Source organism: Eurosta solidaginis, chromosome 1, assembly GCF_040869045.1.
Source record: "Eurosta solidaginis isolate ZX-2024a chromosome 1, ASM4086904v1, whole genome shotgun sequence".
NCBI lineage: Eukaryota > Metazoa > Arthropoda > Insecta > Diptera > Tephritidae > Eurosta > Eurosta solidaginis.
Window position 1 is genome coordinate 170,832,325 of NC_090319.1, and position 7,545 is coordinate 170,839,869.

The 7,545-nt window shown below is 42.7% G+C and overlaps 1 pseudogene; it reads left to right on the plus strand.

Annotated features, from left to right (window-relative positions):
* Positions 1–5,965: 5,965 nt before the first annotated feature.
* Positions 5,966–7,041, plus strand: LOC137238534 (uncharacterized; annotated as a pseudogene).
* Positions 7,042–7,545: the final 504 nt, after the last annotated feature.

Sequence of the window (7,545 nt, forward strand, 5' to 3'; positions counted from 1 at the left end):
CAATAGTATTAACACTATAAAACAACTGTTATTACGGTGAATATTTCCTTCCCATGAATTTCCACGCACCATAATGCTCCCTATTGAATACAATGCCTTTGTACTTACTCATACCGTCCTTTCCAGCCTTTGCTTTAACTATTGTGTGTGTGTACACTTGTTTGTGGTCACCTGATTCTAATGTTGTGTTTTGCTTTGCGCAATGCTTCTGCCGTCTGTTGTATGGCGTGCGTTGGTGTGTTGTATGCTAGTGCGTAAACATGTATAGCGAAATTTCAATTAGTGGCAGCGCTTATTTTGACGACTTGCTGCTGATCTCCGTTCACTTAAGTTATTATGTATGTTGTATTTGTAGCTGGGTGTATTGGATTTTGAGTGCGCAAAGGGTTGATTGACCGCTGCATTTTTATGTTTTGTGCGTATCTACCTCCCTTCCAAATATTCAATGCGTGTTAGGGTGATCCTATATTTAAAATTTATGTTTGCGAAAATGTAAATATTTTGCTTGCGTGCAAAAGTGCGCAAGTCTAATTTCAATTTAATAATTATCAATTCAATGTACAACAGAATATATGTATTTAGGGTATAATTCATAAAGGTATACATATTGTAACGAATTACTTGCAATTCCTCTTATTTGCAACCCTCTGCTAAGTTCGAATCACTAAACTGTTGAATAAATAACTCCAATATTTAATAATGCAAAATGGCCTTTATTAAAGTACTTCACAATAACACTCAAACTTTGCAACGAATAGCTTGCTTAATAACCAAACTGATTGATAGCTCAAATGAAACTCTACTATTCAAAATAATACTGCTATAGCTTGCTCGATAGCGCTAAATCGAAACTACTTGACAGCTCAAATCAAACTGAATTCCAGCGCCTCTACATCTGTCGCCTTTTATACTCTTTGATTTTAATATTCGCATCTTCTAGGCGCTTCCAGAATCTACTAGTCCATTAGCTTTCAAACATCTCAGCTGTAACTACAATTGCACAATTTTATAGTTTTTCTCATTGCATACTTATAGGAGTATCTCAGATATATGCATGTGTTTGTGCATTGACTCTCCGCTGCTCGTATACGTACATGGTACATATGTGTAGACGCAATTATTTATTCGTTTATGTAGATACCTAATGATTGAATTATTGATGTGAATGTTTGTAGTTTACAGTCTCTCGCGCACACATAGGCGTATAAGTAAATGCATCTGTGTGTGACATCTCTCGGCTGCCTTATATATGTGTCCACATTATTTGAATATTGACGTTAATATTACTTAGCATGTCCTTAGCATCGCCTTAGTGATGGTATAGCTTAATGATGCTAATATCCGTGACACTGCCCTCCACCTAAGTCTGATCGTCCCGATCAGACAAATCTCTCGATCTAAACGCTGCTAATCTCTCCAAATGAACCACTTTCATTTTGGTTCGTGGTTTGGTAGTGGTTTGTATGCGGTAAACTACATCGTTGATCCGTTTTACAACTTTGTATGGGCCTTCCCAGTTACACTGCAATTTCGGGGACAAACTTTTTTTTTGTTGTGGGTTGTATAGCAGCACCAAATCTCCTTCCTGAAACCCTTCCGAATTAATTGCTTTATCGTACCTCGCTTTAATCTTGTCACTCATAATCTTTGCTCGTTGCCTTACCAGATCGTGTATCTCTCTCAGCTCTTCTTCCAAGACACCAGTGGATTTCTTGACATTCCTCTCCGCATCGGCATCTATCCCATACTTCAAATCAGCTGGCAGTCGAAGGCCATTGCCAAAAATTACCTTTGCGGGAGTTTGGCCCGTTGTGTCATGTACTGCCGATCGGTAGGCCATCAAGAATAATGATATGTGTGTATCCCAGTCCTTATGGTACTTGTCTACTAATTACCTTAAATGCTCCTCCATTGTTCTATTGAAACGTTCCACCATACCATCGGACTGAGGATGCAATGCAGTTGTCCGTGTTTTTCGAATGCCCAACTTCTTGCTTATTTCTTGGGACACAGTTGATTCAAAATTCCTGCCTTGGTCAGAATGTAACTCCATTGGTACACCATACCTTGCAACCCATTCGTTTTTAACCACTTCTGCTACTGTTTCTGCTTCTTGGTTTGGGATTGGGTATACCTCTGGCCATTTACTGAAATAGTCCATAACCACCAGTACGTATTTGTTTCCGCGGTTGCTAGTAGGAAATGGACCTGCGACATCCATGGCGATCCTTTCAAATGGTGCACCTGAAATATACTGCTTCATCTGGCCATGACTTCGGGTTTTGGGCCCTTTCGCTCTGTTGCATACCTCGCAATTGGCAATCCACTCGGTGACCGACTGACGGCAACCAACCCAATAGAATCTCTGCTTAATTTTCTCGAGTGTCTTCGTGATTCCAAGATGACCTCCACTTGGACCATTGTGCAGCTCGCTGAGCACGTCAGGAATCCTCTTTCTGGGAACAACTATCAGTTTCTTCTTGCATTGACCATCCTCACTCTCCCATACTCGATGCAAGCAACCGGATATCAATTCTAAACTGTTCCACTGTGCCCAATATGACTTCGCAATGGGACTCTCTGCTGACATCTCCTCTCTGCTTGGTCTTTCGTTTCGTTCGAGCCCTTGCATAACATGTGACAGATCTGTATATTCTAGCTGCCACTTTCTTAGTTGTTCCTTGTTCCATTCATCCGTAGACGTTATAGTTATTAGCCGGACATCTATAATGTCTTCTTTATCCTCGGCCTTTGAACAGTGCTTGCATTCCAAACTACGTGGCCTTCGTGACATTGCATCGGCATTTCCATGGGTACTACCTTTTCGATGCTCAATGGAAAAGTCACAGCTTTGTAGTCGCTCGATCCACCGTGCCAATTGTCCTTCCGGATTACGGAACAGCAGAAGCCATTTCAACGCTGCGTGATCTGTCCTGACACGGAATCGCTGGCCGTAGAGGTATTTATGAAAATGTTTAATGCACTCTACCAATGCCAACAGCTCTCTCCGCGTAACACAGTAGTTCCTCTCTGGTTTTCCAATCGAACGGCTGTAATATGCAACTACCTTCTCCTGTCCATCGACCAGTTGTGATAAAACGCCTCCTATAGCATATCCACTCGCATCTGTATCTAGAATAAATGTTGCTCCTGGAACCGGATATGCTAACATTGGGGCAGTGCACAAACGCTCCTTCAATGTTTGGAAAGCCACTTCTTGCTCCTTCTTCCATTCATAAGCTTTGTTTTTTCTTGTAAGCTCATGGAGGCTATGGGCTACGCTGGAAAAATTTGGTACAAATCGGCGGTAATATGTGCACAGCCCAAGGAAACTTCTCAATTCATGTAGGTTCTATGGTCTTGGCCAATCCTTTACAGCCTCTATTTTTTCGTTCGCAGTGCAGATGCCCTCTGTCGTTACCTTGTGACCCAAATAATTGACTTCCTTATTAAACAGCGCACTCTTTTTGGGACTTAACTTCAGACCAGCGGCAGCTATTCTCTGGAAAACTTCCTCCAAGTTCTTAAGATGTTCATCAAAGTTCTTGCCCAATACGATGATGTCGTCCAGGTACACCAAGCATGTTTTCCAATGTAGTACTTTCAGTACCTGGTCCATGAGTCTCTCAAAAGTAGCTGGTGCATTACAAAGTCCAAAAGGCATCACTGTAAATTGCCACAGACCATCACCGACACTGAAGGCTGTTTTCTATTTAGCTTCCTCCTTCACCTCTACTTGCCAATAGCCGCTTTTCAAGTCCAGTGTGGAAAACCATTTCGTACCAGATAGCGAGTCCAGAGTGTCGTCAATTCTTGGCAATGGGTAGCTATTCTTTTTCGTTACGTCATTCAACTTCCGGTAGTCCACGCAAAACCTCATTTTTCCATCCTTCTTCTTTACAAGTACTACCGGTGAGCTCCATGGACTAGCTGATGGTTCGATGACGGCGCTGTCGCTCATTTCTTGTATGGACCAGCCCAGCGCGCGTAATGCGTACGCGGTAGAGATGACCCTCAATAAAGCGTTTGAAAGACCGCTGTCGTCGTTTCTGTGCCTGCTGTTGTGGATGGTGTAGGTGTCGTTGAATATCCTTGGTGAGTTGTTCTGGCAGTGGCTGAATACCGGAGCGATTCTCCCACGTCTCTGACTTGTCGGTTTGGGCGCTGTTCAGCCATTGTTGGATTTCGCCTATCATACTGCTGCCGTCTCCGTCGTTATTGTTGCGGTCGCCGATGTCCTCGTTGCTTGCCGTCAGACTTAGCACGTCGCTGCTGATGTCTTTGAGGCTGCCGTTGACCTCGATGGCCATACGGCTTAATATGTTGATGTCGTCGTTGTCGTCGTTGAGGCTGACGTTGGCCTCGCTGGCTATACGGCTTAATACTTCGTTGTTGTCGTCGTTCGTTGTTGGTGGTTCGCATATCGCCTCCACGATCCTCTGCTTGGCCGGGGGTTCGGTTTCGACATGCGCGTTATATATGCACATTCTGAGATTGACTCCACAGAGAGTGTACTCCACGAACCCTCGGCCCTGAGTCTCCTCGTCTTCCTGGCGTATCGAAAACTCGACCTGCTGTTTTGGTGGTGGTTCGTTGTCGTCTTCGTCCTCTCTCTCTGAGGAAATGGGGATCGGGGTAGGGTCCCGAACGATCGCCCACTCCTCGGATTCGGACCTGTAATCCTCGGTGCTGTCATCGCCACTTCCCTCCTCGTATGGGGCAGCTGGTGTCGTTCGCCGTAGCCGTATTCTCAACGGGGCCCACTCGCACCCTTCACTCTGGTCTTCAGAAAAATTGGAATAATTAGGCGTATTCATTGGTACTCGCTTTACGATACTTTGAGGTTTGGCCTACCGCGGCCCGGTTTATATATGTTTTCTTCTGACGCGTTCGACGGTACTTTTCCTGGCAGCGGGTATCACTCAATCCTTCTTACCAAATTAGTTTTTGTAACTTTCATCAGGATGCTGCTATGTTGTTGTTTGTCGCTTCCCTTCCAGTTGGTGGTATGTATGATGCCAGTCTGTACTTTAAATGAAAACTGGTGGATTTTCCTTAGGGTGTTTCCACCGTGTATGGTGGATTAAAAAAAAAAAAACGTGGTATATCATGCGCATAGTTAAAGAGTATATTTATGGGATATTTATGTAATTGTGGTTAGAGTTTACCGAGCTTTTAGTGGTTGATTCGACTTCCGGGTACTTCTTAATACAAAATTTCTTCGTGTATGATTTGAGACTGTCTCGGTTGGGCGTGTCCGTTACTACTGATTTCATTCGGATTGAAGTAGAATCTTACAAAATAGTCTGTAATTCCGCAGTTGTCTCGGGGTGTGTGTTCGTTTAAGGCTGCCATAGCGAACTGCCTTCCCAGGTGTAATCTTGATCCATGTGTCGGTTCTCTGGCGGTCTGTAATTATTTTCTGGAAATATTCGTACCTGATTCTCCGCAATGTTTTGTACTTGACCGTATCTGTATGCTATCAGCTGCGGACTTGTACCTTGGTTCTCTCCGTGTTGTCTCTCGGTCTCTTCGCTGACTCGTGTGAGCGTACCGCAAATGGCTACCTCGCTGTTATTTCTCTGTTGTTGTACCTCGGGATTGTTGTTTGCTGTTCGATTTTACGATGTTGACGCGGTTTGATCTTCGCTAGCGTCCTTCTTGTATCTCTGTTTATGACTTTGCCTCCTGGATTCGTTGTTGTCGGCGGCGTCGGCTGCCTGGTATGCTTTCAGCTCACTTAGGTGGGCTGTCTTCCTCCTTCCTCTGAAGAGTTTGTCTAGCTCTACGATCACTGGGGACACAAAGTTCGTTACCCGGTGAGGTCCACTGTACCTGGACGCTAGTTTGGCTGCAAAGTTATCCGCCGCTTTTGACAGCTGATGTTCCTTTACCAGCACTAGGTCGCCTATCGCCGGTCGCCATTGCCTTAGTCTTAAGTTGTAATACTTCGCTTGCTCCATAGATGCTCGGCCTTATCACGCACTCCATCGTATACTGTTTTTCGGAGAAGTTACTACAAAAGCATTCATTCATTTCGAACAACTCCGAACGTAAATTCGAAATTCGGAGAATAGCATTCACTGAACACGCTCTAAATATCAAATTGTTAAATTTCCCACAATTTTTCTACGACAAGTTTTTGTATGCGGACAATCCACGAAAAATTGAAATAAATTAAAACAAATTGAAAAAATTATAAAAATGTAAGTATTTATTGATAAACGCGTAATCAGTATTTAATTTGTCAAAATACAGGTCCAAAATAACAACAAGGCAACAGTATGCGGCTTTGCTGGAGTTGCTGCAAGAAAAGTCTTCTATGGTACACGGCTTTTCAAAGTGCTCTAACGAAGAAGCGTCGGAGTTTTGGAAAAGGTGGCGGAAGAGCTTAACAGCATGGGCTCACCTCAGAAAGACATCACTAGCTGGAAAAAGGTAAAATGTGTAATTTACTGTGCCTTGCTTGTGTGTATATATGTATATATATCGTGTTTATTAGGTATGGCTAGACTCGAAGGCGTATATTAAAAGGAAGCTAGCGGAAAACAAAAAAGAACAGAGAGCTACTGGTGGCGGTCGAAACAGGCAGCAACATTTTAATGAAATGGAGGAAGCTGTCATCCGATTGACATCACTAGAGACTAGCACGAATGGAATTGAAAACACTCTGAGCGTTGGGCTACCTGTTGCAGCCGACTCTGAAAATGAGATCGAGGCTGACGTGTCAATGACGTCATCAAGCCGCAGTCCAGCACTTCCGAGACGTGTTTCCTCTGCGCGCAAGCCAACTGATACAAATACAATACTTCAAGACCATTTTTTTTTCACAAGGCATTTCAGGAAAAGACCATAGCACACTATTCAATACAGGAACAAAAGCTGGAAGATATTTGTTCCGGTATACGACGCTTATACCGGGCAATGGAAAAGCACTGCGGCCTGAAGAATGCAGAAGTGGAAGAAACTCGTAGACACAACCAATCCATGGAAGATTTGATCAATGCTAAAAATTCAATAAAAAAAAATGTTATTAGTTGAAGAAAAAGGCTTAAATGCGATTTCCAAAAAACACTGAAATTTTTACATATGTAAGTATTCCTTATATGTAAGTATTATTCCTTTATTTAAATAAAAGTGCCTATCAAAAGTTTCAATAAAAAAGTGTAAATGAATTAATACGTATATGTATATGTACATAGCTTTATTTATATACCAAAAGTTTCAATAAAAAAGTGTAAATGAATTAATACATATAAGTCTTGCTATTTTTTAATTGAATATTATAGTCGTGTTAATGTTGAAGATATAGATTCCCTTATCCGAATAGCTGCATCAGTATATGTTGAAGGAGAAGCTTCATACGTTTGATTAAAATGGTTTTCTTCAACATTTTCTGAAAAATCATCAGCCACGCGGTAATGGATACAAATATTGTGCAATGCTGCGGTAACATTCACTATTTGGCAAACCTCCATGGGTTCATAATAAAGCTCACGAGCACCCAGAAGGCATCTGAGGCGATTCCTAAATACACCTATGGTC